The 27532-nt window shown below is 35.6% G+C and overlaps 1 protein-coding gene and 1 pseudogene across 3 annotated transcripts in view; both read left to right on the top strand.

The window, feature by feature from the left end:
* Positions 1-27532, top strand: part of PRKG1 (protein kinase cGMP-dependent 1) — a 1343496-nt gene that overhangs the window by 346620 nt on the left and 969344 nt on the right. The gene's annotated exons all lie outside the window — the stretch shown is intronic.
* The window catches only part of LOC141580614 (ras suppressor protein 1 pseudogene), a 106015-nt pseudogene extending 78483 nt beyond the window's left edge, over positions 1-27532 (top strand). The window contains exon 1 of the transcript XR_012512872.1: positions 1-27532. This exon is cut by the window's left edge and continues 78483 nt beyond it. The product of XR_012512872.1 is annotated as a ras suppressor protein 1 pseudogene (transcript).

The raw sequence follows: 27532 nt of genomic DNA, 5'->3' as shown, positions 1-27532 counted from the left end.
AAATTAGATACAGTGCTGCTAGCTTGAATTGTCAATCACATTAAATGGAATTTTCTTAAAAAATACCCTTCTTTCTACTCCTCAAAAGCTCATGCACACCAAGGTTGACTTTTCCTAACATATGCTTTTCCTAACAACAGGATATTATTACTGTTATTTTAATGTTCAATTTTTATTTGAAACCATTCATTGAGTGCTTACAATATGCTGGGCACTGGTCTAAGTACTTTTATATACTTTATTTGATTTAATCCCTATGGAAACTAAATCGTAGACATTTATATTGTTATTGTACTCATTTGTTAGGTTCATTTACATATTGAAAAATAGATGCTCAGTGATGTTAACAACAAAACAAAACAACAATAAACCACTTCTGTTTTCTCAAAGACACTAATTGACAGAGGTGGAACTCAAACCTCAAACCTCAAAAGGTTTTTTTGTGAGCATCCTATTATCAAATAAAATATTGCTATGATATGATATATTTATGCATAAGATAGTAATTTGTTTTCTCAAAAAGTATACAAAATAATTACTTTTTTTTAATCTCTTCATTGTGGAAAAATTAGCCTAGATTACAAAAATCAAGGCAAGAAGTTGTTTTTGCTTCAAAATAGCACTAGACTTATTTAGTTATTAAATAGTAAGTACTGATGAAAAGTGTAAGCTCCAGGATTAGATGACCTATATTCAGACTCTAACTTTAATAATTTCCAGCGGAGTAATCAAAAACAAGTTCTTTGACTCCCCTAAACCTCATTTTTATTATCTGCAAAATGGAAGTACTGCGATAGATTAATGCAGTTAACACAGTGTCACACACATAGGAAGACCTTCATGAATATTAGGTTGGTTGTTATAATCATTAAAATCTTATCTATTTCGGCATTCTACAAGAAGTTCACAATTCCTGGAAAAGGATACTCTTTTTCTTTTTTCTAAATTGATACATCAGTCTGGATGCAGTGGCTTCTACCTGTAACCCCAGCATTTTGGGAGGGTAAAGCAGGAGGGTCACATGAAGCTAGGACAGATCTAGAGACCTTGTCTTTACAAAGACAATTTTCTAAATTAGCCAGGTTTTGTGGCACATGCTTGTAGTCCCAGCTACTCAGGAAACTGAGGCAGGAGATTGCTTGAGCCCACCAGTTTGAGGCTTCAGTGAATTATAATCGCATTGCTGCACTCTAACGTGGGTGACAAAGCAAGACCTGTCTCTAAAAATAAAATAATTTATATGCCATAGTTGTACATATCTTTGAGATGTATGTGATATTTTGATACATATCTATAATGTGTAATGATCAAATCAGAGTAATTGAGATGTCTATCCCCTCAAATGTTTATTTTTTCTTTGTGTTGGGAATATTAAAATTCTTCTAGCTATTTTGAAATATACTATAAGTCATTGTTAACTGTATAACTATAAAATACTCTGCCATCGCACACTAGAACAGATAGCTTCTCTCTAACTTTATTTTTTTACCCATTAACCAACTATGTTTCATTCCCCATCCTTCCTTTGCTTCCAGGCCTCTAGTAACCACCATTCTACTTTCAACCAACATGAGATCCTCCTGTTTAGCTCCCACATATGAGTGGAAACGTGTGACGTTTGTCTTGCTGTGCTGTGCTTATTTCTCTCAACACAGTGACCTCCATTCCATCTACACTGCTGCAAATGGCAAGATTTTATCCTTTGTTATGGCCCATTAAGATGCCGTTGTGTACATATCCCACATTTTCTTTATCCATTTACCCACCGATAGACACTTATGTTGATTTTATGTCTTGACTATTGTGAATAATGCTGCAGTAAACGTGGGAGTGCAGATATCACGTTCATATACTGATTTCCTTTCAGCAGCGGGATAGTTAGATCATGTAGTAGTTGTCTTTTTAGGCTTTTGAGGAAGCTCCATAAAGTTTTCTATAATGGCTGTACTAATTTACATTCCCACCAACAGTATAAAAGAGAATCCCTTTCTTTACATCCTCTCCAACATTTATTATTCTTTGTCTTTCTATACCCATTCCAACTGGAATGAGATGATATCTGGTTTTGGTTTTAATTTGCATTTCCCCAATACTTAGTGATTTTTAGCATTTTTTTTTTTGAAATATACCTGTTTGCTGTTTATAGATCTTTTTTCCAGAAATGTCTATTCAGGTCTTTTACCCAGTTTTAAATTAGATGATAATGACTTTTTTTTAGTGATTGAGTTGTTTGAGTTTTCTTTGTTTTGTTTTGAGATGCAGTCTCACTCTGTCAACCAGACTGGAATGCCATGGCAAGATCTCAGCTCACTGTATCCTCTGCCTCATGGGTTCAAGCAATTTTCATGCCCCAGTCTCCCAAGTAGCTGATATTACAAGCACGCACTACCATGCCCAGCTAATCTTTGTATTTTTAGTAGAGCACCATGTTGACCAGGCTGCTCTTGAACTCCTGACCTCAAGTTATATGCCCGCCTCGGACTCCCAAAGTACTGAGATTACAGGTGTGAGCCACCGCTCCTGGCTATTTGAGTTTTTAATGTATCCCTTGTCAGATGGATTGTTTGCAAATATTTTTTTCCAATTCTGCAAGTTGTCCCTTCACCTTGTTAATTGTTTCCTTTGCTATGCAGAAGCTTTTTAGCTTATTGTAATTCCATTTTCCTATATTTGCTTTTGTTGCTTGTACTTTGGAGGTCTCACCCAAAAAACGTTGACACAGCTCAATATCCTGTAGCATTTCCTCAATGTTTGCTTCTAGTAGTTCTATAGTTTATTTCCTGGCTGTGCAGGGACTTGCTGGGAGACGCAAGCCCCTCTGAGCCAACAAGACTTGATTCTCCAGCCTTGGCCTGACAGCAGATCCCCTCAGGTACCCAGTTTCAGCTCTAACCATCCTACTGACGTTAGAAAACCATCCCATCTGTGCTGAAACCTGCTGGGAGACACGCACCTGCCTGAATCAAGGAGAAAGGGGTCTCCTTTTTGATTTTAGAAAAGAGAGGGAGGGGATACTGTTTGTTGAGTACTGACTTTGATGAGGTGCCCAGCAACCTTAGAAAGCTGCTGGTCTGTCTCGTCTTGTGTCCCATGACAGGAGTTTCACACTTTTGCAATAGGTATTTGTAGCATTAACCTAAGTCCCTAGGATTGCCTAATAACACTAGACCTGAAGCAGTTGAAAAGGCTATGATTTTGTGTTTCTATTAAAAAACTCAGATTCCTATCTGAAATGTAATAGTCTGCAAGTTCTCAATTTATTTTACTATTCATAATTTAAATTAGTTAGGAAGACTGGTAGAAGTTTAAATGCAACTACTGACCTCATTTCAATTTTCAAGTCAACTTGCATATTTTTCAAGTGACAGCACATTTTAGATAACAGAGTTATTGGTTTATCAGCATATAAGGTCTGGATATAAGGTCTAGCATTCCTACAGCTATTTAAATTTCTCCAGACACATATTTCTGAAAATTATGATGATGGGAGTAAATAATTTTCTGGGACATGATTACATCAATTCTGTAGTAAATTTTTTTTGTAAATATTCTATCCTACAAATTATCAAGTTAATGGATTAAAATGCCTAAGTAATTACTCCAGAGAGTATGCAAGATGCATTTTAAGTTGGCTAACTTTGCCTTAAAAAAATAGCTGATTTTCTTTCTTGATGTTTGGCAAGAAGAGATTGGCTAGAATAAAAACAAAAGTTACTTTCCACATAAGGTTTTTTTTTGTCATAAACACAAGCCTCAACTCACTGATTATCATGTAAATTAAAAGAATAGCTTTCCCAGTGCTTTCTCTTTGGGACAAAGATTATTTAAGTGCTGAATACAGTAACTTAAACATCTCCTTCAATATAGAATAAAAACCTTGACTTTTTATATTAGGTTAGAATTAGTGCGTAGAAGCTAAAAAATAGTGAAAGTTACGTGATCGTATTACGCTTGGCAAACTTTCTTGTTTTCTTGCAAATGAAGGTATTTGTCTCTTATTTATTGTGTTGATCATGAAAATAGTATCTCTACCCTGAGATGTTACAAAAAATTAATCAAATCAGCATGTATACTGCATATGAGTCTTGAGAAATATTTACCATTTAATCAAGAACCTAAAAATATATATATAATCTAGCTCTCAAAATGTAACATCAGTGGTTAACTGTCAGGTTAATAAAATGTAAAACAAGGCTGGGCACCATGGCTTACACCTGTGATCCCAGCACTTTGGGAGGCTGACATGGGTGGATCATTTGAGGTCAGGAGTTCAAGACCAGCCTGGCCAACATGGTGAAAACTTGTCTCTGCTAAAAATACAAAAAAAAAAAAATAGCCAGGCATGGTGGGGTACACTTGTAATCCTAGCTACAAAGGAGGCTGAGGCAGGAGAATTGCTTGAACTCAGGCAAAGGTTGCAGTGAGCCGATATCACGCCATTGCACTCCAACCTGGGTGACAGAGTGAGACTCCATCCCATTTAAAACAAAAGGAAAGAAAGAAAAATAAAGTAAAACAAGTTAGCAAAAAATGTGGTTTTCTTTTCTTTTTAAAAAATATTTTTTAAAAATTTAAAGAATTAACAGATAAAATTGTATGTACAAACATGTGTCACTTAAGGTCAGGGATAGTTTAGGGAAATGCAACATTAGGAAATTTCATTGTGCAAACATCATAGAGTATATTTACAAAAGCCTAGTGCTATAGCCTACTATACACCTAAGGTATGCAGTACAGCCTGTTGCTTCCAGGCTACAAACCTGTACAGTGTGTTACTCTACTGAATATTTTAGGCCATTGTAACACAATGATAAGCATCTGAGTATATAAATATATCTAAACATAGAAAGACACAGTAGAAACACAGTATTACAATCTAATGAGATCATCATACAGATGATTCATCATTGACTGAAATATCATTGTGTGGCACATGACTGTATTTATCATGCACGAAATGATAGTTTGAAGTATATATACATTGTGGAATGACTAAGTCTAGCTAATTACCATATGCATTGCCACATGTAGTTACTGTTTTTGTGGCGAGAGCACTTTACATCCATTCTATTAGCATTTGTCAAGAACACAGGATATTATTAACTATAGTCATGATGTTGTACAATAGATCTCTTGACCTTATTCCTCCTATATTACTGAAATTTTGTATCCTTTGACCAATATCTTCTCAACGCCTCCCAAAATCCCTCCTCATTCCAAGCCCCTAGTAGCCACCATTTTCTCTTTGCTTTTGTGAGATAATTTTTTAGATTCCACATATGAGATCATGAAATAAATTTCTTTCTGTGTCTGCCTTATTTCACTTAATGCGATGTCTTCTAGGTTCATCCATGTTGTCTCAAGTGACAAGATTTCTTTCTTTTTAGATGGTTAAATAGTATTCCATTGTGTGTATTTGTGACATTTTCTTTATCCATTCATCCACTGATAAACACTTAAGTTGATTCCATAGTTTGGCTGTTGTGAATAGTGCTTCAATGAATATGAAAGTGCAAATATCTCTTCAAGATACTAATTTTATTTCCTTTGGATATATACCTAGTGTTGGTGTATATTGGTATATGAGTGTATATATATATATATATATATATATATATATATAGCCACAGATGGATTATATGGTAGTTCGATTTTTAATTTTTTGAGGAAACTTTATGCTATTTTTCATAATAGCTGTATTAATTTACATTCACACCAAGAGTACACCAGAATTTCCTTTTCTCCACATCTTCGCCAATACTTGTTATCCTTTTGTCTTTTTGATTATAGCCATTCTAACAAGTGTGAAGTGATATCACATTGGAATTTTCATTTGCATTTTTCTGATGATTAGTGATGTTGAGCATTTTTTAATATACCTGTTGTTCATCTGTATGTTTTATTTTGAGAAATGTCTATTCAGGGCCTTTAGCCATTTTGGGGGTATATTAGGTATACTTAATTTTTTTATTTTTTATTTTTTATTTCAAAAGGTTTTTGGGGAACAAGTTTCACCCATTTTTAATGGGGTTACTTGTATTCTTGCTATTAAATTCTTTTAGTTTTTTGCATATTTTAGGTGTTTACCTCTTATGAGATATATACTTTGAAAATATTTTCTCCCATTCTATAGATTGTCTCTTCATACTGTTAATTATTTCTTTGCTATGTAGATGCTTTTTATTTTGATGTAATCTCATTTGTCTATTTTTTATTTTGATGCCATTGCCTCTGGTGTCATATACAAAAAATCATTGCCCAGGCCAATGTCATGGAACCTTTTCCCTAGGTTTTCTTCTAGTAGTTGTATGGTTTCAGGCTTTACATTTAAGTCTTTAAACCATTTTTAGTTTATTTTTGTATACGATGTGAGATAAGGATCTAATTTCATTCTTCCACACGTGGATATCCTGTTTCCCCTTCATCATTTATTAAAGAGACTGTCCTTTTCCCCCTATATACTCTTGGTGCCTTTGTCATAAATCAGTTGGCTGTAAATGTGGAGATTTATTTCTGCCCTGTCTCTTCTGTTCCATTAGTCTATGTGTCTGTTTTCCTGCCAATATTATTATAATTTAGTTATAATAATTTTGTGATATGTTTTTAAGACAGGTGCCTCCAGTTGTTCTTTATGCTCAAGATTGTTTTGGCTCATTTGGGTCTTTTATGGTTTCATATTAATTTTAAGATTGTTTTCTATTTCTGTGCAGAATGTCACTGGTATTTTTATAGAGACTGCATCAAATCTGTAGATCACTTTGGGCAATGTGAATATGTAAACAATATTAATACTTCCAATTCATGAACCTGAGGTATCTTTCCATTTATTTGTGTCTTTTGAAATTTCTTTCATTAGTGTCTAGTTTTCAGTGAAAATATGTTTCACTTCCTTGGTTAAATTTATTCTTAGGTATTTTTGTAGCTGTTATAAATGGGATCAATTTCTTCATTTTTTCCATATTGTTTGTTGTTAGCATATGAAATGCTAGAGCTTTTGTATGTTGATTTTGTATCCTGCAATTTACTCAATTTGTTTATTAGTTCTAAAAGTTTTTCGGTTGAGTCTTTCGGGTTTTGTATGTATAAGATCATGCCATCTGCCAACGGGAACAATTTAACTTCCTCCTTTCCAATTTGGAGGCTTTTATTTCTTCCTCTTTACTTGTTGCTCTAACTGGGACCTCAGTACCATATGGAATATAAGTAGCGTAACTGGGCTCCCTTCTTTTGTTGCAGATATTAAAGGAAAAGCTTTAAATTTTATCTGTTAAATATGATATTAGCTGTGGGTTTGACATATAGGGTCTTTATATTGCTGAGGTACATTCCTCTATGCTTAATTAATTTGTTGAAAGCTCGACAGAATTCAGCAGTAAAGCCATCAGGTCATGTGTTTTTCTTTTAAGTCTCCTTACTCATTGTTGGTCTCTTACAGTTTTCAATTTCTTCATAATTCAGTCTTGGTAGGTTGTATGTGTCAATAAATTTATCCATTTCTTCTAAGTTATCCAATTTGTTGGCATATAATTGTTCATAACTGTCTTGTATAATTTTTTGTATTTCTATCAGTTGTAATGTCCCCTTTTTATTTCTGGTTTCAATTATTTGAGTCCCTTTCTGTTTTTCTTAGTCTAGGTAAAGTTTTATTCATTTTGTTTATCTTTTTAAAAAATAAACTCCTAATTTTGTTATCTTTTCTATTGTTCTAGTCCTTATTTTATTTAGCCTCCATGCCTGGCTAATTTTTGTATTTTTAGTAGAATTGGGGTTTCGCCATGTTGGCCAGGCTAGTCTCAAACTCCTGACCTCTGGTGATCCACCCACCTCTGCCTCCCAAAGTGCTGGGATCACAGGCGTGAGCCACCACACCTGGACACATTTGCTGTTTAGATGCTGTCCCATACATCTTGTAAACTAGAAAGGTTACAAGAACTTCTTTACTTTTTATAATTCTTTTCTCATCTGACTGTATATTTTCATTTATTTCTGACTGTATGTTTCCAGTTTCACAGATTTTTTTTCTTCTGCATGATCTCTGCTGTCAATGACCTCTATTGCATTTTTTCATTTTGTATTGTTTTCTTCCAAAATTTGTGTTTGATTTTTCTCAAATCCTGTATTAAATTTCTTATTCTGGTCACTTATTTATTTCTTCATTTTATAAATTGTTTCCTTATATTTTCTTGGAGTCTGTTGAGCTTTCTTAAAACAATTATTTTGAATCTTTTTCAGACAGTTATGTTTGTTCGGTGGCATGATATTTCCCTGAGAGTTCTTGATCCTTGTGTCTGCACATTTGAGGAATTAGTCATTTATTCCAGTCTTTGAAGACTAGCTTTGTTAGGAAAAGCCCTGTGGCAGGTACAGCACTGAGGTGCATCAGAAGCCTGGAGCAGCTGTGGCTGACACTGGGCTGCTCATAGTCTCAGGTCTGCCACAGCAGTTGCAATCCTGGGGTAGTTCAGCAGGCCAGGAAAGATGTGGCTAGCATGGTGCTTCATTCAATAAGCCTGTGGCTCACTGTGGTAGGCATGGTGCTAGGGTAGATTAGAAGCCTTTGGCAGATGGTGCTTCTAGAATCGCCTGGGCCCACTACAGCAGGTCCAGTGCGAAGACAAGCTAGAAATATGGGTCAGAGGTATCTGGCATGAAATTGGGAAACACTAGAAATCAGAGACTACAGAGGCCAGGCGTGCCTGCTGCTGAGAGTTGTCCAGAGCCCAAGGTTGTTGATGTAAGCCAAGTGGTGGTACAATGGTGGAGACTGGGTTCACCAAGCAAGTCTAAAGCCTGGAGCTCCGTGGTCTCAACTGGTGCCAGACTGGGTCTAGAGGCTCAGTCTGTAAGCCTGAAATACAGGGCTAGGGGTTCTGTCCAGCTGGGTTTCACTGTGGCAGGCCCAGTGTTGGGGTCCAAGGGAAAGTCTTATGCTCACTTTCCTTTCTTTTCATCAAGTAGATACTGTTTCTCTCCATGCTGAGCTGTGCAACCTGATGTCGGGGAAGGGGTGATGTGAGTAATGTAAAATTGTTCTTCCTATCATCATCAATGTATCTTTTCTTATTATTGTACTGCAACCAGATACTGTGACCTCATACCTGGGTTCCTTAGCTTTTGTGAACATATTTTCATGCATGGATAGATACCCAAACAGATTGGATGATCACTGGAAAGTTCCACTCCATCATCTTTCTCTGCCCCCTAATCTATGGTTTTGTTAAAATCAATAAGTACTATTTCTTGTGCTGGCTGGTTTAGTAGGCCTTTAGGTTGTCATATGGCTTAATGGGTATTTTTGAAGTATAATCCTAAAAGAGAGCTACAAAAAGGTCATGGTTAACATTAATTGTGGTTATAATTACCCACAAATATTTACTGAACACACATTCTGAACAAGGTACTCTCATAAATGCAATCATTCCCTCAACTAAATATTCCTTTGGTAAACATTTTTTGAGATGAAATCTTAATGAAGAGAAAGAATTACCTCATAAAAATAGATAAATATCCATCAAGTACCTTAGAAAAACAAATATAGAGAAATGTCTGGTATGCTTTTGAAGATTTTTGAAATGATTTCTCTCTTCCTTAGACCAGTTTTGAAATGCTTTGAAAGTGTTTATTGTTACAGGGAAGACATAATGCTGAGAACATTATTTGTAGGTAAAATTGCTTCATTTATAGGAGTTCCATGTCAGAAGGTGCATGCCTTGGTGTTCATAATTTCAGGGACGAAAATGGATCATGCCATTCCTTATAGAACTTGGTACTGGGCCTCGATTGTGACCAATTCAAATTTTCTACCAAAAAAAAAAAAAAATCACACTGAAGAAGTTGAAAAATACGAGCTTTTTAGTTTTTTGGGTTTCTTTTCTTTTTTGTTTGTTTGTTTGTTTGTTTAGTTCTAAACTAAAAAGTTTAGAACTTTTTAGCAAAATTTGGTTAAGCTGTGTTGAAAATATTTCAAGGGCCAAAATTTAGGTAAAACTATGAGCTGTTGAATGGGCAGTTTTGATTAGAGGGAAAATCTCTTTATGTAAAGATAAAAAGTCACAAGGTTAGGTAGTATTTAAAAAAAAAAAGATGAAGTTAACTCAGTGACTATAAGAAAACTCATATGGAGAGGGAGAGAATGAGCTTCTGACTTCTGTTGACCTACTACTGTTCTTCCACTGAATTGATCCTTGTAGTTACTTTTTCATACGATCTCGCTGGCCTCAACCATTGGCATCTTTGCCTAGATGGAACCAAGATCTCAGAAAACACGAAGGACTACTCTCTTGGTGCTCTGTGGAAACAGACCTAAGTTCTGAGTGACCCAGGCAGCCTTCTGTTGGTCTCTCTGATGTCCCCATCACTGTATAGTAGAATAGGAATCAGTAATAGGTAACCTTTATTCAGTGCTAACTAGAGCAGAGAGTGCTCTCTCCTTTAACCTAACACTCTATGAAGTAGGGACAATTATTATCTCATCTTAAAGATAAGGATACGGAGGTTCAGGTGGTTTACATAACTTGCCAAAAGCCACACAAGGGTGGGTAGACATCATGGCCTTAACTAAAGATATAACATTTTTAACTACTTCCTCAAAGCCATCACTTGAAGAAACTGTTACAGGTCTATTCAGTGTTCACGCCCATGGCTGAAGCAGAAATAGCTTGGGTTTTGAAGATAATATAAACTCAAATTTCAGCCATCTACTCAGTGTGTGACATTGGCTATCTAACTCAGCCTTGAGTATTGGTTTTCTTCATTGCTGTGAAGATAATAAACTTAGCTCATGTTAGTGCTATGTGCCAGGCACTGTTTCAAGCACCTTATGAATTAACTCTACAGTAGTCTCTGCAATATATTAATTAACTCTACAGTAGTCTCTACAATTAACTCTAACAGTAGTCTCTACAGTATATCTATGAGTAAGACACTGTTAGAATCCTCAGTTTTAGATTTACTAAGGTACAGGGTGCTTAAGTGAGTTGCCTGAAGTTGTCCAGCATGAAAATAGTAGACCTGAGATTCAAACACACATAATTTCTAACTGCTCTGGTCTTCTGACTATGGAGAGTAAACAGCTTAGCACGTGTTGACTGTGTGGAGCATAGGTAGGTGCTCACCCATCATAAATGCTTATCTGCTTTCCAGGTTTATCCAAAATATTTGTATAAAATCATTTCAAATATATTTTCCGGGTTTCTAAAAATAGTACTGAAGTACAGGCAGTTTCTGTGTTCCTCACATACATCAGTGAACAAATATGCTTTTCCATGCTTCCACTGACAGGTATTAGAGATGTTACAGATGGAGGACAGAAAAGCCAAGCCAGTTCTCTCAAGTGGTCCTTCAACACCTTTCTCTATTGATCTTTAGCTTTCACCTTCATCACCTTATTCTTGTTCTCGTCACTTTGTGCGTATATCATAGTAACAGCTCCATAACTAGTCTCAGCTTCATTCTTGCCCTGCTTAAGTTTATTTTAACAGATTGCAATCAGAGTTATTTTTCAAACAAAAAAACCAACTCTGTCACTCTTCTTTTCCCCACTACCAACTCAAAAAGTCAAAATTGCTTCAGACTGCACTTATGATAATGCCAAAACTCTTTAACATGACCATTCATGTATCATCTCTTGCCTTTAGTCTTCTTCTCATGCTGTTACATGCTTCTTTCCAACTTACGACAGGTTTTATTGGCCTGTAATAGGAGTCCTCTGCCCTTCCCTTCTCTTTCTCTCTCTCTCTCTCTCTCTCTCTCTCTCTCTCTCTCTCTCTCTTTCTCTCACACACACACACAGACACACACACACACACACACACACACACACACACACACACACACTGACCGTCTTTGCTTGGATGTCCCCTTCTAGTACTCCTCAGATCAGATCTCAACTAAAATGTAACTTTCTCCAGGATATATATCTTTTCTCCAAGTTCAAATTAGATACCTTCCTAAGATATATGTTTTCATATTATCTGAAATTAATTTTCTGCCTGCTCTAGAATGCAAGTTCAAAGAAAATGTGGCCTGTAATGTACGGGAGACTCAATAAACATCTATTGTTATAAATGAATGAGTCAACGAATGAATGAAGAGATTAGTAATTGAGATCTGATATAGTAATGGCTTCATGTAGAACCTCTTCTGCAGCACTGTGTTTCAAGCAATCTAATCCTTTGTCCCGCTCTTCCATGGGCTCCTTTCAGCCAAGACATTCTTTTCCTTATCCCAACTCCAACAAAAGTAATCAATTTCCAAGAACCAACTTTTGTCTGGCTAAATTGGCTGTTAACTCCCACACATTTCTGAAATTTTCTGTAATGGCAGAGAGAGAGAGAGTAAAGGAGAGAACTATAAGCAATTATTGCTTTTGCAGAAACAATAGAGGAGCTAAAGCAGCTTAAACAGGAGCATGATGACTAAAGAGACCGGAATTAGAGGAGAGCAGAGGCAGAGGAAATCAGGGTGCTTACAAGGTAATGCAGGAGAAGACTTTCATACAGACGTGATGTCTAGATGTTTGCCTTTTCTATTACGGGAAAAACAGGAGGACCTGTTTAAAACAAAATATGAGTGCTTTGATTTAGCAAAAAGGTTTTTGCTGGCAGGTTGCTTAATCCCACCAAATTTTAAAACCTGTGTCTAGATCTGTAATATTTTAGTTTGTCAGTGTTTTGTGGTTGGTCAGCTTCTTACTGTTTTTGCCATCTTTGTATATTTTAATTCTAGTTTTATTTATTTTTTTGACACATTGTGTGAAAGGAGGTTTTTCCCAGGCCTAGGAATCTAAGAATAAACTGAGTTTTTAAACATTTCTAAAATATTACTTACCAAAATATTTTACTCTTTAGTAAGGCCGTCGATGTTTTGTGTGATTTTTAGATATCAGCACTAAAATACTACAGAGATGTCACCTTACTTTCAAGGAGCAGCCAACTTCTATATAATCCAGTGTCATTCAACAGAAGTAATTGTGTAGTTAATATATGCCAAGAACTATGGTTGGTGATAAAAGGTATGGGTGCAAGCCTCTGTTTATGAATGGATTAAATTCCAAGAACTCCTCTGTGAAAATCAATTATATAGAACTTCAAATGCATTTTCCTACAGTAATAATGGTTATGAATGGTGATTTGATTTCCCCGTATTTAATCCATAATATAGCCAAGATATATTTGAAGTAAAAAGCAGGAAATAATGGTGGAATACCAAAAATCAATTAGAGAGCAATTATAGCAGGCCAGGCACGTGGCACATGCCTGTAATCCCAACACTTTGGGAGGTCAAGGCAGGCTGAACACTTGAGGTCAGGAGTTTGAGACCAGACTGGCCAACATTGTGAAACCCCATCTCTACTAAAAATACAAAAATTAGCCAGGTGAGGTAGTATGCACCTGTAATCCCAGCTACTTGGGAGGTTGAGGCAGGAGAATCACTTGAACCCAGAAGGCAGAGGTTGTAGTGAGCCGACATCGTGCCATTGCACTCTAGCCTAGACAACAGAGCAAGACTCCATCTCAAAATAAAAAGAAGCACAATTGAATTTAAAAGTATATCCAAATTATATTAAATTCTGGTGTGGAAAAAGAGAATGACTAGCTTCTATGGAATAGAGGAAATACAATAAGCAGCCACATCCTCTCCTCCTCTTATGGCACACACTGGTAATTAATTATGGCCTCCATTTTCACTAAGCTCTAAACCTCAAAATCCTTCTTAAAACAGTGTTTTCTGCAACTGCTGCCATCCCAGTTATACCTGGCACAGAGAAATTGTTTGCCATTTCATTGATAGAGATACCAGTTACTTTCAACATTGTAAAGCAAAGAAACTTATAGTAGTCACTTAGGGACAGGAGGCAAGGTGGAGATGGGGGCAGGCCAATAATAAATGGACACTTTGTGGCACTGGTTGGCAGGACTTGGCCAAAACAAACGACTAACCATAGATGAAAAACAGGGTTTCTAATGGCCATACTGCCTAAAGTAATTTATAGATTTAATGCTATTCCCATTAAACTACCATTGACGTTCTTTACAGAATTAGAAGAAACTATTTTAAAATTCATATGGAATGAAAAAAAAAAGAGCCTGTATATCCAAGACAATCCCAATCAAAAGGAACAAAGCTGGAAGCATTAGACTACCAGACTTCAAACTATATTACAAAGCTACAGTAACCAAAACAGCATGGTACTGGTACAAAAGCAGACACATAGACCAATGGAACAGAATAGAGAGCTTAGGAATAAGACCACACCTCTACAACCATCTGATCTTTGACAAACTTGACAAAAACAAGCAATGGGAAAAGGATTTCCTATTTCATAAATAGTGCTGGGAGAACTGACTAGCCATTTGCAGAAAATTGAAACTGGATCCCTTCGTTACACCTTATACAAAAATTAACTCAATGTGGATTAAAGACTTAAATGTAAAACTCAAAACTATAAAAACCCTAGAAGAAAATCTAGGCAATATCATTCAGGACATAGGCAAAGGCAAAGATTTCATGATGCAATTGCCAAAAGCAATTGCAACAAAAGCAAAAATTGACAAATGGGACCTAATTAAACTAAAGAGCTGCTACGCAGCTAAGAAACTATCATAAGAGTGAATAGGCAACCTATAGAGTGGGAGAAAATTTTTGCAATCTATCAATTTGACAAAGATCTAATATTCAAAATCTGCAAGAAACTTAAACAAATTTACAAGAATAAACAATCAGCCCCATTAAAAAGTGAGCAAAGGACATGAATGGACACTTTTCAAAAGAAGATATTCATGCAGCCAACAAACATGAAAAAAAGCTCAGCATTACTGATCATTAGATAAATGCTAATCAAAACCATGATGAGATACCATCTCACACCAGTCAGAACAATGATTACTAAAAAGTCAAGAAACAACATGCTGGTGAGGTTGTGGAAAAATAGAAATGCTTTTATACTGTTGGTGGGAATGTAAATTAGTTCAACCATTTGGAAGATGGTGTGGCAATTCCTCAAATATCTAGAACCAGAAATACCATTTGACCCAGCAATCCCATTACTGGGTATATAACCAAAGGATTATGAGTCATTCTATTACAAAGATACGTGCATATGTATATTAATTGCAGCACTATTCACAATAGCAAAGGCAGGGAATCAACCCAAATGCCCACCAATGATAGACTGGATAAAGAAAATGTGGTAAATGTATACCATGAAATATTATGTACCCATATGGAGCTAGAAGCCATTATCCTCAGCAAACTAATGCAGGAACAGAAACTCAAACACCTTACTTATAAGTGGGAGCTGAATATTAAAAACACATGGACACAGGAAAGAGAACAACACACACTGGGGCCTGTTGGGGACGGGGGTTGGGGGAGGGAGAGCATTAGGAAAAATACCTAACGCATGCTGGGCTTAATACCTAAGTGATGTGTTGATAGGTGCAGCAAACCACGATGGCACACGTTTACCTATGTAACAAACCAGCGCATCCTGCACATGTACCCTGGAACTTAAAATAAAAATTAAAATTAAAGGGAAAAAAAGGGTTTCTAGGCTAGGGGTTAGCCTCACTGAAACAGTCTGGCAGGAGGGAGGAAGTGAAAGCAGAGCCACATAGCTAGTTATGAGATAGCTGCCCTATAAATACATGGACCAGGGGACTTGTGTCAGAATTCTCAATGAGCAGCATCTCCCTGGATTGTATATAATGAGATGTTTACATGTAGCACTGCCATTAAAGGTAACTGGGTAGTCAAGGATGTTGGTTCTTTTCTTCTAAGGAAGCTATCATTAGTTTTCATTGAAATTCATTATTTCAGACAAATCTGGGGGATCTTTAGGATGTCTGATTAGTGATGCTATGATTCAATTAGATTGTTCAGTCAGAAATATTACCTGAGGTTAAAATATTTAATAGGGTACAGAATTTTGTTCCTACTCCTTTTTTTGTAAAATTATTTTCACAGCATGGCCCACAAAAGATATCTAGGGCAATGCTAAGTTTGTCCTGGAGAATATTGGAAAAAAATCAAAATGAAATATGATTGCCTTAAGAAATGACCAACTTAATAATAGGCCATGTTTTGAAAGCCCTAGGTAGCATATATCTGTTTCACTGGCTCATATAAGTATTCATTAAATTGGGGGAAGGGAATTTCCATAAGTAGTTTTAAATTTTGTCAAAGCTTAATTTTAAGCTCTATTTTCTATGCAAAATTTTCAAAAGCCTTAATACTTGAAACATATAAGAAATATAATTCCTTTGACATTCTTCTTCACTTACCTTACTTCTTAAAGGCTCAAGTCATTTGAGTTTATGAAGTACTTGCTATGAATGGCCAAATATGATGTTTGACTCATGGTTTTGGAAAATCACATTATGCATACCAGGAGAGCTGTATCTTTAAATTGTCTTCTAGAGAGGTTCACCAGAAAATACAAAAATGTTTACATTTTAGATAAAGGAAGGGTCAATAGAGTATAATTCATCCTGAAGTATGTATTTCAGAAATCATGCAATTTTCAAGATATCCTCCAAATTTCCAGCTTTTTTCCTGACTTTAAATATTTGTAAGAATTTTAATTTTTATTAGAGAAACATATATATATTAACTGTAGAAAATGTAGAAAACAAAATAGAAAGTAAATAAAAATTTCATGGACTGTCATAACATTTTGTATACATTATTTCAGTCTTTGTTTTATATTTATATATATATTTGTGTGTATACTTATTTGCATATAAGTTCATGTAGTATATGCTGTTTTTAAAATATTTTCTCATGTAAACTATATAATTAACATCTTCCCATGTAATTAAACATTCTTCTGCAATATCATTCCAAAAACCATGCAGAAGAACTCCATGTGATACAAGCATTATAGTTTAAGTAATATCTTATGGTTGAACATTTGGTTTTATTGCAGTTTTTTACTTTTTAAAAAGCTGTGTAAATAATATTTTTGCTGCCTAATCTCTGGTCATCTGTGATTATTTCCTACAGATAAATTCCTAGGAGTCTTGCTGAGACAAGATATTATCACATTTTTAAGGCTTTTATCTTTCAAAAAGTTTGCACCAATGTATACTTCCATCACTAATATGACGAACTGCTTTATTTACTTTCAGATGAAATAAAATCCTCTGCTAGTAGATCTCAGCTTTATAACAATTTTATAGGAGAATCAGTCTTAGGGTGATTATCCATTGACTTTCTGAAATAGTTGCCACCTTGTTCTGTCTACTTTTGTAGCATTAGCCTTCATTTCATTATGTGAGGTTAAAGACATTTTTATGTATCGAGAAATTCTAAAGAAAAGAAACCTATCACTCTGATATTTTCCACTGACAACTCGAACTGCTATTCTAACATGTTTATAACTCTAAGCCATTTGTTTTTAAGAGGTTGTTTCTAAGAATGAATTGTACTTAACTGATGAACAAGGTTTTGACTTTGCCAAACACATTTCTAATCATTTAATCCTTTTAAATCATCTTCCTCTTCCCAGTTTAATCTATGTTAAGATTGTATTTTTATTCACAGCTTGTATGTCCACAAGTTTTCAAATGTTTATTTCATTTCAAATTACTTGCTACTATAATAATGCATGTTAAACATACATGAATATGCAAAGACTTAAAGCCATTTGGATTTAGAATTGCAAAGTCTCTTTTAGGTCACGAGCCAGGCATAATACCCTACTAAGAGAAGAAATTACTAGATCAAATCACTTCTGAGCCAAACCAATACGTATCTCCTCATTTCATTAAAGCTATCTAGCTTCAGAGAACATCTAACTGAATGCATTCAGATGTCTGCAAAAACAGCTGAGGAGTTTTTCTTTGAAAAAATATAGTGCCTGATAGTCAATAGAAAACCATATAAAATATCTAAAGTCTCATTAAAAACATATGTCTGGAATGTGGTGAATAAGACAATCTAATGGAGCAGATGGAGTAAGAGGGTCATTTTATCCATATTAAAAAGGTTAAAAACCAAAGTTCTCCATAATTGACTACATCTCACATAGATCTAGATGCAGCTTGTTGATAGAAAAAAAAAAATTCCTCCTCAGAATCTTTCCCCACCAGCTAATTCAAAATATCCATTCATCCAAAGAGTCTCTACTCCATGCACTTGGTGGGAAACCAGACTGATTTCCATAAGATATTCATATTTTATCATCATAGCTCATAGCATCAAATACATATTCTAATGTTTAAATTGCCTTGAAGTCGGTTAAGGAAGTAAAGAGATTTACTAAGTGGTGCCTGAGAGAGATGTATTTCAAAAGACTTTATAAACTATTACTTTTTTTTAAAGGCAATTTCTGTGAATAATTTTTCTAAATATCTAGATAGGATTGTATCAGAAAAAGAAAGGTTATTCTTTTGAGGTTTTATATTGTAAAAATCAACAGGAAGTTATTTTTATCATGATTCACACCTTGTGGTTGAGTAAAGGCTGTGCATAACAGAGTCAGAACAAATAGAAGTAAAGCCTTTTGTTGTGATTGTTGTTTAAATATCCTTTTCTTCTGACCCCTACATGGTGCTCTGCTTAAGTCTGACACTTAAGGGATCCCCTAAATTGTCTTGCCTTCCCTAAGGCAAGTGTTATGGCTGGGAAGCTGAATGCCTGTTCTTAAAGCTCACAGAGTAAAGTGTGTCTCCAACTCATTCCATATTGTTTTAGAGCCACTTGTGATTTAATGAGGTATCTTTCTCCTCCTGGCACTTGATATTTGATAGGAAGTAGTCTATAGTGACTTAAAGGAACAAGAGAGTTCTAAGGGTAAAGTATCTGTATTAGTCTGTTCTCATGCTGCTAATAAAGACATATTTGAGACTGGGTAATTTATAAAGGAGAGAGATTTAATGAACTCACAGTTCTCCATGGCTGGGAAGGCCACAGTTATGTCAGAAGGCAAATGAGGAGCAAAGTCACGTCTTACATGGTAGCAGGGAAGAGAGCCTGTGCAGGGGAACTTCCATTTGTAAAACCATTAGATATTGTGAGACTTATTCACTACCGTGAGAACAGTCGGGGGGATCCTCCCCCATGATTCAGTTATCTCCACCTGGCCCTGCCCTTTATATACAGGGATTATTACAAGTCAAGGTGAGATTTAGGTTGGGACACAGCCAAACCATTTCAGTATCTGATATTAGGGACCAGAGAGAGAACAGAGCTGAAAATGATACATATTTTAAACTAGAGGTCCTTGCTGTCGAATCTTAAATCCAGACATAATGGTAACACCTCATTTATTAAATATTCTGGAGTAAGGTAAGGACTCCTAATGGTTGTTTGTAGGATAATCAATAGGAGAAGGGAGAATGAGTCTTTGTGGAGTGTATAACAGCAAGTAGTTGGGTCAACCTTCCTTACAAGGAGATTCTCATTTTAAGATTAGAAAAGAGTCATACAGGGAAAGGTTTTATAGGATTAAGAGAAATAGCTCAATTTTTTTCACCTCCTTAGACAGAGAAATACCAGAGAAAGGACAAGATGTGATCAAACTTTCTAAGAGACACAGAATTAAAACACAGAGAAACAAGAACTATTTTTAAATGAAATAAAACATCAGAGTCAAGATCAGGAACTTGTTTGCCAATTCAGAATTTCCTGGACAACTTCCTAAATCTGTATTAAAGTCCTGAGTCATCACATTTAATTTGATTTTTGGCTCTATTTAAGTTCTACTATATCATATGCAGACCTAATTTTCATCTGAGTCACTTCTTTACTCTCCTGTCACCAAAAATAGTTTATATTATACAATAGACTTATGAATATTTCAAATACTGTAATAGGTAATACAATCAGAGGATCATTAACAGCCTCATATATCAAAAAAAGTTAGTGATTATAATTATTGCTTCTTGTCCTAAAGTAAGACAGTAATATGAATAATAACAAACGTTCAGCAGTTCATTCTGTGGCATTCATCTGTGTTAGTTTCAGTTGCAGTAACATTCAGTCCTTGGATTAAAAGTTAGGAGGGGCTCATCCATGAGAAATGTGAAAATCAAAAAGAAAACAAATATGGCCACATTAGACAGCAACTCAGGGATAGGTATTGAGGTAGAATTCACAGGAAAAAGAGAAACTGCTTTAGATTTGGGCCTTAAGTAGACTAAACTATTTTGCTAGTTGGATGTTTGGCCAAAACTCACTGCAGCGTGAGCTTCCATGCTACCACTTTACTTCCTGGACTTCAGAATCTCTCTCAACAGTATGGATCAGTAACTCATCTCATGTTGTCTGTTCTCTTTCTCATATGTTTTTTCTTCCTTACACCCCCACCCATCACCTGATTTGATTCTCTGTTTCTCCAGTACAAGCTCTTGGGAGGAATAATTACCCTATTGTCCACTAGTCAGCCTACAGAATTGCTACGGTTGGAACAGATTATCTTTCACTGTCCTACCACCTGGGATGTCAACTGAATGTGGTTATTTCTGTCAGAATGGGGCTCTGGACATGGTTGGCATTTTGCAGTTTTGACTGCCCGATATATATGTGATCTTAGTAACCAAAACAAAATATCTTTTATAAACACAGTGATAGGATTTTCTACCATTTTTATTTTAAATAATTATTTTGTAAAAAAAGCATATTTAGTAATATATATACTTAATTTGGTAGCTGTCTTACTGGTACATTATTTAAATACTGATAATAATAATATGTTTTAATAAAATGAATAAGTTTACAGATTATTTTTTCACTTAATTTTTACATATAATTACTTAACAAAAATCTGTGAAGCATGCAGGCAATATATGTTACTCTCACTTAGCATGTTAATTTAAGGTTGGCCCTCAATAAATAAATTGTGAAGCAGGATTGTGCCTTCCCCCAGGTCACTCAGGCAAAGCCAAATGGGAGCTCAGGTCTTTGTATCACCAGTAATGTGCCCCTCATATGTAGCTAATAGCTCCTTCTATAGTACCTAGCAGCTCAAAAGGAATCAGCTGATGGAGAGATTTTTTTAATACTAAAAGAAGAGCCTAGATAATGTATGCTAGCAATATATTTTTATGTCTGGAAGAAAAACTGCTTTTCCTTCTGAACAGTTCTATGTTGTGGCCCCTGTATTAGGCCATTCTTGCATTGTTATAAAGAAATACCTGAGACTGGGTAATTTATAAAGAAAAGAAGTTTAACTGGTTCATGGTTCTTCAGGCTGTATAGGAAGCATGATACCAACATTTGCTTGGCTTTGGGGGAGGCCTCAGGAAACTTACAATCAGACAGAAGGCAAAGTGGGACCAGACATGTTATGTGGCCAGAGTAGGAACAGGAGAGAGAGCAGGAAGGTGCCGCATACTTTTATACAACCAGATCTTATGAGAACTCACTCACTATCACAGGGACAGCATCAAGAGGATGGTGCTAAACCATCCATGAGGATACCACCCCAGTGATCCAAACATTTCCCACTAGGCCCCACCTCCAACACTGAGGATTCCATTTCAACATGAGATTTGGGTAGAGCAAATAGTCAATCTGTATCAGACACACTCAGGGCTGGAACATTAGGATTATGCTAACATACAAGGTAAACCTCCTCAACTCTCAATTGCTCTGCCTAAGTGATGATTCCAGCATAGTCAATTGGGGTCAAAAGCATGTGAATGGTATTTTACAAGATGACTGTAAAGATGATGTCTTACTCAGAAGAGAGAGTTCTAGTGAGAGATGGGGGTACAAGCTGTTCTTTTTTTTTTTTATCACTGTCTTTGAAATGTAATATAAAATGGGAATTTGAAGAGATGGAGGTTCATGATGTTACTGCCTAGATTGTCTTTATACAACAAGGGAGTATTATTACCATTGGGAAAAATTCTCAACATGAGCAATTTATGATAAAATGCTAAATTAACAAGTCAAGGTAATTGCAAGCTCCTTTTGCCCCCGATGAATTAGTGCAAATTGCATTTCACACTAATCGGTCCACAAAATTTATGCATAACAGGAACACTGGGATTTATTCAGTTTTGCTTGTAAATGTATATATACATACAAATAACAAGAATATTTCTTTGTTTTAATAGTTTGTTACAGACTGATAGGTGCACTAATTAGTCTACCTCTCCAAGGTGATTTTGAAAACAATAATAATTAGTAGTTCTTGGTGGAATATAACTAGAGAACAAAAAATGTGTGCTATACTTAAGACAGAAAACTTTAAAATATGTAAAATCTTAGAATATAAAGTTTTCAAATAAAGGGGATATTAAATTACGCTATTTTACACATTGTTTCTAACATTGTAGCAAATTCTTTGCTGATGAGAATAATCAAGTACTTTCAAGTCTTTTTATTACTACAAACTCTTTTAATCTTCTACTCACGGACCCAGACTTAGAAATAGTATTGCCTTTAAAACTGTATTTTCTAAATAATGACTAATTTGTTGTCCATTTTTTATTAATCATTGATGTAGGTAACTGTTAATCAGGGCTTCTGAGTTATAGTTTGAGTGTTACTATACTTAACTGACATAATCCCAGACTAAAGCAAAAACATGGGATATATAGTTAGTAATGGGATATTTCATGAGAGAAAATATGTAACTTCTACTAGGCTACTTGAAAATGTTGAGCAGGCAATAATTACTTTTGAGGCTAATCATTAGCTCTAAGATGCCAAATTTAAAATTGCAGACCTAATCTCTTTTGGAACAAGCAAACAATATAAAACAGGCAAGGAAGGGAAATAGCCTTAAGATTGATAAGAGCTTTAGGGACTGTATCAAGTTCTGGGTTTTTATTTGTTCATTTTTCACGTATTTATTGACCATGTGCTTTGTGCCAGGCACTCTTAAGATATTAACAAGCCAATGAGAGGAACATGAAAGTAAGCAGTTACAGTACAGTGTGACAAAGGCCATGCTATGGGATGATTCAAGTCTGATGGACTGGCAATGTTGAGTTCTGGATCGTGCTCTTGATTCCAGCAGGAAAGTTACCATGTTTCTTCTCAAGATTATGATCAGCACAGATAGTACTGTTTGTACAATTTTAAGGCACTTGATTCTCTGTCATTTTTAACATACTTGGTTCTATGGAAGTCTAGCTGGTATTATAAATAGTTACTTGATCATTTTATCACTGTTAGCCTGCTCTGTGGGATGTTTCCAGTAGCTGTCACTTTAAGACATGCTTTTTGTTTGGTCTAAATTAAATCCGACAAAGGGAGGCTGAATTCCAAATAATTAGTTGTTGATCATTGTGGAATACTGCTCTCTGATAATTTATTTCAAATTTTAGATTAGCATACAACTGAATTCAGAAAAGAAGTATAGAACATAGTCAAAAGTAATAACATGTATCTGTAGTGCTCATTTTAAAAATGGATTTGTGGCTGTGTTTTATTTGAAGATAAATGTAAGCATGTCTTTTAGGATCAAACTATGATTTGATATGATTTTTTTTCAATGATTATTGAAAGAAACTTTATTTTGAATAATATATGTATCATTCATTTCATTTAATTTTCATACTGCATAGCTATGTATAGAAGTACACAGGGAAAAATAAACATTAGAAATACCTAACCATGGAAGTGTATAAGTGAAGACATTTGATATATCCATGGATAGGTTTAGAAGTATTACAAAACAAGATCCATTAGAAAAGAATAAAAACCATGAAAAAAAAAACATGACAGGCAAGTACAATCAGTATAAATCATAGTTTTCTGGGTATGAAAACTACATATTCTTTGGATTAACAGCAAACAGGTGGCTTGGCTTTTATGTCCAACCCAGAAATAATCTATAGAAGTAAAAAGTGTATAGGCCAGGCACAGTGGCCCCCACGCCTGTAATTCTAGCACTAAGGGAGGCCGAGGTGAGCAGATCATCTGAGGTCAGGAGTTCAAGACCAGCCTGGCCAACATGGTGAAACCCTATCTCTACTAGAAATACAAAAATTAGCTGGTGTGGTGGTGTGCGCCTGTAATCCCAGCTATTAGGGAGGCTGAGGCAGGAAAATTGTTCCAAATACAAAAAGTAGAAGTAAAAAGTGTGGATACTGTTATACCACATGTGATACTAAAATATTCAAGGCCACAGATGGAAGTTACCAACTTACAAAGGGAATACTAAGAGGTAGTAGGATACATAAAAAAATAGAGAAATGCAATAAAAGAAACACAAATTAAGTGTTTAACTTAATTATTTTTAATACTTCCAAGATTCTAGTGAGAGTTATAAAAATTGCCACTTCTGCATAAAAAATTAAAAATTTTATTTAGAGTCCTGATAAATATTTCTTAAATGAAAATTTTGAGGAACTCCAGCAACCTAAGTAGAATCAAACAACTGTTTTCTGTTACTTTTTATAGCAAAAATCACTAATTTGAGGGCCATATAGGCATATCTTGGAGTACTCAGAGTTAAAGGCATAGTTATTTAAGCTGTTAAGCCTAACGCCATTGCCCATTGTGAATATTACAAAAAAAAAAAAAATGTAATCACTTTTCTTGTTATCCAACTGATATTTCCTGCGCAAGTATAACTTCACTGAATTTGACATCTGTAAAGCATATTTGAAGATGGAAGGCATTAGGGATCAATAGATCATGTACAATGTTCTTGCTAACAAAGAAGGGATACTTCAGTTCCTCAGTTCCTGGAACTCCTGATACTATTACATAACTTGATCTTGTGAATGACTAGCTTGGTAGGAAAATGGTTGTTGGAGTACTAGGCACACAGTAGTCCTCCTAAAAATTGGTAATGCCATTTTTAGTGAAAATGTGACTCATTGATTTTCAAATAAATTTTTTTGGTCCTTTGATGGTTATCTATTTGAACTTATTTACCCATGTCTCTGGATCTAAAATGAAAATGAGGTTAACAGAAGGCTTGACAATTATCTAAACTGTTCTTCTTGAAATGCGTACACATTCTCTTCTGGGATTTTCAGTGGTATAACAGGCCAGATTTAGCACAGGTTATCAGAACATAAAAGTGGACAAAGTTTGGGGAGAAAACAAGTAACTTAAGAGAAATTGATTCTAAATCTTAGTTTTGAATATAATAAACCTATCACATTACAATGAAAAATTCACACCAAAGGCCACTCAAGTCCACATATTAAATTTAATCTATACCTTACCTCCCACACACTCTCTTGCCCTTAAACCGATATGTACAATCATCCTTTTCTCTTTTAGTAGTCTATGGGTGGAATCTTCAGATACACAACAAATTAAATGTATAATCTTTCAAAATAAAATTAACTTTTCAAAGAGTTTCAGTAGTTTTCCTTACACCTTAAGGCAACCTGTTAGTAACCACAACTTCCAGGTGAGTGCCTTGAAATTGTACTCTTACCGTCTTCATCAAGAATGGATCCTGCCTAGACACATAAAACAAGCCCACTAGAGATCCCACACAATGATGCTTATTCATTGAAGAAATAAAGCCTTTTCTAAAACACTATTTTTTTTTACCAGATTGTCTTTCTTAGCAGGTGATACTTTTCCTCTTGCGCATCGGGTATTAACCGGTAGTGAAGCTTTAAGGAAGTCTAGTGAGAACCTGACCTTGGTCTCATTTCTTGCACTAATGTGTATCTACTGCACTTACCTCTAACATTATCACTTATTCTGACATATTCCATCAATATAAAAAACTGAATGAAGTGCATTGCACCCATTCTTCAGTGTGACTAGTATGTCACAACATTTGAGTTTTTCTGATTTGTGTAGGGGTTTCTGAGCTCTTTTTTATTTTTTCCCTATGTGGTATTGTTCTGAGCTAGGGGAAAATCTACTCATTGGTAGCAGGTGAAATCCAGAGCTATAAAGATATAAAACATCTCACTTGGCAGTATTCATACTTGAGACCACAGTGAGATGATGCTAATTAATCCCTTACCATAAGCCAGACCTGGTGTGTGCAATACTTTGCAAGTGTTAGCGTCATCTCCCATCAAAGCTGAGGTTAGTATTGTATTACCACTCCTTCATCAGTGAGGCGTCTCAGACTTAGAGGAGCAAAATAGCTGCCTGAAGTAGCACATCTCATACCTGCTAATAGTGGTGTCTCCTGCTGGTGCTGGATGTGTGTGCACTTGTGGTTTTGTGTGGAGGAATACAGATTTGCGTTTCTTATATGGAGTGAAATATTATGAATGAAATATTTGCCTAATGACCTGTTGTCAAGGTGAGAGTTTAGATGTATCCTCATATCATCTCTGACCTAATTGCGAAGTTTAGGGTGTTTTCTTGGACTAAAATTCTGTTTACCAAAATTTTAAGAAATTTTAGTATAGTATTTTGTTCAGTGAAGATAAGAAATTGCTTACTTTGTGTTCATATTATTTGTGTGTGTGTATGTGTGTGCATGCATATCTTTATGTGTATGTGTATCTTTTTTTTTTTTTTTTTGAGATGAAGTCTTGCTCTGACAGCCACGCTGGAGTGCAGTGGCATGATCTTGGCTCACTGCAACCTCTGCCTTCCAGTATCAAGCGATTCTCCTGCCTTAGCCTCCTGAGTAGCTGGAATTACAGGTGCCCGCCACCACGCCCAGCTAATTTTTGTATTTTTAGTAGAGATGGGGTTTCACCATGTTGGCCAGGCTGGTCTTAAACTCCTGACCTCAAGTGATCCACCTTCCTCAGTCTCCCAAAGTGTTGGGATTCCAGGTGGGAGCTAACGGTGTTCGGCCATGTGTGTATGTCTTTAAACTGAGTACGTGTTCTCTCTGGAGATTCTCAGTGGAGTACCAAGAAATACAGAGAACTGCTAACTTGGATGCATAATTTATAATGTACACCTCCTGCCTTAAATGAGCTTACTCTCTACAGAAAAGGCAAGGGCAAGATGCAGCCAGGTAAATTTAAGGAACATAAATACCATGGAGTTTAGGGGAGGAATGATAAAACTTGGGGTCATACAGTAATAACCATAAATCATTTTGATCATTTCTGTACTAACCACTGTGCTGAGTTTATTATTTAAATTCATAATGGAGTTGCCTTATCATTCACATAGTAGAGTGGTAGAAGTTTCCACAAGTGGAGCTGGATCAGTGATGTGAATTTATCCATTCATACTCACATGGCCTCAGCCAGAATGCAATGTACCCTTCCCAGGATAGAATGACTTAATGACAAGGACATTAAAAGCTCAAACATCCCAACTCAGTAACATAGATAATGAAGGAACCCTGAGTATAGGAGGTCTCAGATAAATATTGGTGGTAGGGGGTGGGGGAGATGGGTTCTACCTCTAAAACCTTGGATAGGATGCTAAATAACTCCCATTATATATAGAATGAACATACTTCAACATAATAAAAACCACACACTACAAACCCACAAAAAAGAAGGAGATCCAGTCATTTTCAACAACATGGATGAACCTCGAGGTCGTTATGGTAAGTGAAGTAAGCCAGGCACAGAAAGATAAACATCATATATTCTCACTTATTTGTTGGTTCTAAATATCAAAATATCAAAACAATTGAATTCATTGATATAGAGAGTAGAAGGATGGTTACAAA

The sequence above is a fragment of the Saimiri boliviensis genome, chromosome 12 (genome assembly GCF_048565385.1).
Source record: "Saimiri boliviensis isolate mSaiBol1 chromosome 12, mSaiBol1.pri, whole genome shotgun sequence".
In the NCBI taxonomy this organism is placed as follows: Eukaryota; Metazoa; Chordata; class Mammalia; order Primates; family Cebidae; genus Saimiri; species Saimiri boliviensis.
Note: the sequence above shows the minus strand (reverse complement) of the source record. Positions and strands in the feature narration are given on the sequence as shown.